The following is a 4861-nucleotide window of genomic DNA, read 5'->3' as shown; positions in this document are numbered from 1 at the left end:
CAGTAGTAATAGCAGCAGTAGTAATAGTAAAAATAGTTGTAGTAGTAGTAGTAGTAGCAGCAGAGAGCACTAGTAATACTGCTACTCATAGTGGCAGTAGTGATATTAGTTATTGTGATATTAGAAATAGTTGCCGTAGCAGCAGTAGTAGTAATACAAGTAGTTATAGTGATCGTAGTAGTAGTAGTTGTAGTAGTGATCGTAGTATTAGTGACAGTAGTATAGTAATAGCAGTAGTGGTAGTGATAGTAGTATTAGTAGTGATGGTAGCAGCAGCCGTAGAAGTAATAGTAGTTGTAGCTTAGTAGGAGTAATAGTAGTAGTAGTAGTGGTAATATTAGTACTAGTAGTAGAAATAGTATTTGTAATAGTAGTAGTAGTGATATTATTAATACTAGGAGTAGAGGCAGAAATAGTAGTAGTTGTAATAGTAGTAGTTCCAGTAGCAGTAGTGAAAGTAGTAGTTGTTATAGTAGTAGTAGTAATGGTGATGGTTATATTGGTAGTAGTAATAGTAATAGCAGAAGTAGTGATAGCAGTAGTTGAAGTAGTATAGTAGTAGTTTTTGTGATGGTAATAATAGTGATAGCAGTAGTATTTGTGATAGTATTAGCATTAGTAATAGTAGTAATAGTAGTAGTAGTGACAGTAGTAGTTGTAGTAGTAACAGTAGTAGTAGTGATAGTAGTATAGAAGTAGTGACGATAGTAGTAATAGTAGTAGCTGTTGTAGTAATAGTAGTAGTTGTAGCGATACTACTAGTAGTAATAATAGTAGTAGTTGGTAATATCAGTACAAGTAGTAGAAATAGTAGTAGTTGTAATATTAGTAGTAGTAGTGATGTAGTTGAAGTATTGATAGTAGTAATAATAGTAAGAGTAGTAGTAGTGATGGTAGTAGTAGTAGTAGAAGCAGCGATATGAGTCGCAGTAGTAGTGATGGTAATAGTATTAGCAATAATAATTTAGAGGTTAGGCAGCTCGTAGACATATATAAATGCCAGTTGCTGGAGACAAAATTAATTAATGATAAACTGACCGAAGCGTCTATTTTTCCCAATGTTTTTATATAGCTTCGAACTATTCTAAACACTTTCCGAAGCGACTGAATTAGTTCCATCATATCAGAACAATCACTTATCTGAAAACTTGGGACAATTTATACAAACACATATAAATGCAATCCTTTGATAAAAAAAAATCCTATACTTCAACAATGCTTTTTTATTTTTATTTTTTTATTATTATTATATTTTTTTAAAGACACTTTGGCATGTTTATGAGACACAGTTGTAGTTTATTATGGTGCGTCTATATATAATTGGTGTTTTTTTTTTTTAACACTGATGCGTCTCATTCCAATTGATATTATTAAATAATCAAACTCAGTATAATCAATTCATCTTATTCATTTAAAGAAAAAAATAAAACGCAGGGGACTTGAAACATAGTGTGTTTTATTTTTACACGAACCAATTTACATAATCATTTATACATTACAGGCAGCATTTGTCATATGTTTCTTTTGTCTGAGTACACTTTTAATGGAAGAAGCAGGGCGGTAATGGTTTCAGAAAACAAAAATCTCATCCGCGTCGGAAAATTCTCACATGAGGGGACGGCCTGGTCGCTAGGTCGCTCTGTACAATGTCTTTTGCGTGGGGTTAAACAGCCCTTTAACATGGAAACGCTGATGAAGCCATGGTTTGGTAAAGACCATCATGGGGTGGTTTGGAAAGTGCAGGGAAAAAGAAATTTCACCTGCTTTTTTTTTCTTCTTCTTTTTTTTTTTTTGAGTGTGAAGACATATTCAGGTTCTATATATATCTCGTTTAGAGTTTTTTTTAAATGTATATTTCTTTAGAGCTTTCCATGTACGGCTGTTCAACCGAATATCGCCTTTCTCTCTCTCCCTTTTTTAAAAAGAACTTTGATGAAACCGTCAATTTTATTAATAGGATGAGATCAGTTCAAATAACCATTATGTACACCCTGCGGTTGTTACTTAATATCTACGAAAATATCTCACATATATTTCAATAAATGATTCAACAAAAATATGTCAATATTTCAGGCATTACAGAAAAACTGCCACATTACACGAACTTTTAGGCCAGGGCACAGTATCGCTTAAATCATCCCAGGCTTATATATATATATTTCATATGCACATACACGTTTGCCTGGTATTTAAAGCATACTGGCTCTTAGTCTATTCAGCTAATAGTACACATATAAAACAGATCCATCTAGCAATATTATACTAGTGACGTCACGCCGACTCCATTCGCGGGAGTGACTTCATATCATGGCGTCTTGTGGTACTTATAGTCTTTTTTTTTCCCTATCTCTCTCTCTCCCTCTCTCTCTTTCTCTTTTTCTCTTTCTCTCCTCCTTTCTCAATTAGGCATCATTAAGAAAGCATCCTGCATACCAATGGACCCTGTCTCAGCATGGGAAGGTTGATCAACTGCCTATTCCGTCTAAAACGTGGTTTAGTTTTGAAAACAGGAAGAGATATATCGGTTTTGACGTATGCCAATTTTTTTTTACCGATTTTATGTTTGTTTTTGAACGGAATGATTTTTCGATGTGATGTTAGTCTCAGGTTAATGTGCCAGTAGAGATAGATATGAGTATTTTGAGTACATAAATAATTATAAATACGCTTGTGATTCTCCTATCATCTGTGCCAAGTAAACTGTGTATGTGTATAAATATCGAAGAAATTCGTAGTATCACGTCATTGCAGATTAACCTTTCATTTCGCTCTATGTTACCTATTTTAAATGACTTTTTTCACATAAAAAACGATTAAGCGACTCGATTTTTCACATCAGGAATAGGCAGTTTAAGGTTTCCTACGAATATCCTATGCCCTCCTATTTTCTCTCTCTCTCTCTCGCTCTGCCACTCTGCCCTATCTTCGCTGTATTGGACTTAGCCGCCCCAAAAAACAGCGCTACGAAAGTCAGTTAATACCAAAAATATGCAGATCCTCTATCGAACAATGTAGTGTAAATATACAGAAATCTCAATGCAAGTGTGTCGCCTGCATCCGTTCTCGCACTGGGCAAGACTGTATGAAACTTCTTCTCTCTATCTCTCTCTATACTTTTCCGATACGGTACCTCTCATTCAGTTCTTTACTTTGCCATGCAAATATACTATAGCAAAGAAAATAATTCCATCAATAATGGAGTAGAAAGCAAAATATATACTTATAACACCCGAAAAATTCTATACAAGTATACATGTGTCAAAAATAATTAAAGCTTATGATATTCCCGCCAGATCTTTGGCTACGAGTAAAAAGATCGGAGAGTGACAGAATGCAACATTTGTTCATTGGAGTAAGTTTGTATAATGTAACTCGCAAGAATTTGCTCCTCGCCATACACAAACCATTTACTTCCAAATAAAACCAGACAGAGCATAGAAACACTTTACTTCTAAGTTTTGGATATGTGTTTCTTTACAACAGGTCATTGTAAGATTATAAAATTATTCTCTGAAACCAGAGACAGTTCGCACGGTAACCAAGAAGCCACAATTTTTTTTTCTCTTCTCCTTCTCTCCTTCCTGTACAACATTTACGAATATGGTATTTTTTTTGTCATGGTTCAAGCATTTATTGAGCCATATATGACAAGGAAAAACTCCTATTTATACCTTAGTGGGCGTAGTATTTATCGGCAGAAGTCATGTATGGTTCAAGAGCTCAACACCTTTTGGAGAAGCACACAGAGACACGGAACCACCAGCAAAGAGCGCCTTAGTATCATTAGCACACATACTCCACACACATCTCAAGGAACCACTAGCGCACACTATTACATACGGGGAGCATTAAGAACCAAAACAAAAAACAAAAAAAACAACAGAAATATATATCACTAGTGCACAACGCTGTCCACACAGCCGGGAGGGAAGGGGGGGTAAGGAGGTGGTAAGGGTAACCACTAATATACACGTCATCTAATTGCAGTCAAGAGAACTGCCGGGAGACACTGACACAGAGCTCTTTCATAGTCACGAGGTTAACCAACATATATGCTGTCCGTAAGCTGACAGGAAACAGGCTCCCTTACTAAGCTACAACTATACACAACACATGAAGATTTTAGGTCAGTCCCCCCGTCACCTGCAACAGACCTTTTTCTTTTCTTTTTTAAGCTTAGGTTTTGTTCATCAATACGAGGTTTTGATGTGTTTTAAATGCTAGGATATCACCGCGTTCGGATGATCCTATTTCAGAAAGATATATATTTGTTCGGGTTGAAATGGTGCTAGTTCATGTGATAACTAACGAGAAAGAAATATTTCTTTAAAAAAATGAGGGGTGGCAAGAAGGTATTACACAGCTCTGTGAAACACCCATACAAGCTTAACATACTTTCCGGAATAACAATTCATATGTTTTTTTTTTTTTCCTTTAAATTCTCTCCATCAATGCAACAATCATTCATTAACATTCATAAACTACAATATAATTTTTATTTTCTCAATATATATCAAACGGGTAACTCTTAGGATATGTATTGGATATGGTTGTCATGGGATTTTATTAAAAAAACAACAAAAGAGTGACGTTGTAAAAGTGATATGTAAATAAACACCTTGTAGGTAGGTAAGCGCGTAAAAGTCGGCAAGGGCGGTCTATTGTGCGCATAACGGTGGCTTTTTGAAGGCTTTGTGTCTGTCTGTCGCTAGGGAAAGACAGACAGACAGACAGACAGACAGTCTCGAAGCCACCCATTGCTTGGACTTGTCAAGAGGAAAACGCTATGATAGGAACCAGCCATTATGTATTTTTTTCTTCATTTTTCAGATCTTCTATTTTTCGATTATTTCTAACGTAC

At 35.4% G+C, this 4861-nt stretch overlaps 1 protein-coding gene across 1 annotated transcript in view; it reads right to left on the bottom strand.

Moving 5' to 3' along the window:
- Positions 1-1438: 1438 nt before the first annotated feature.
- The window catches only part of LOC119595182 (serine protease 33-like), a 30928-nt gene continuing 27505 nt past the window's right edge, over positions 1439-4861 (bottom strand). Inside the window, exon 9 of the mRNA XM_037944351.1 lies at positions 1439-4861. This exon is cut by the window's right edge and continues 408 nt beyond it. The gene's annotated coding sequence lies outside the window, so the exon portion shown is untranslated.

This window comes from Penaeus monodon, chromosome 35 (assembly GCF_015228065.2).
Source record: "Penaeus monodon isolate SGIC_2016 chromosome 35, NSTDA_Pmon_1, whole genome shotgun sequence".
NCBI lineage: Eukaryota > Metazoa > Arthropoda > Malacostraca > Decapoda > Penaeidae > Penaeus > Penaeus monodon.
The sequence above is the reverse complement of the archived record's forward strand: the minus strand, read 5'-3'. Positions and strand labels throughout refer to the sequence as shown.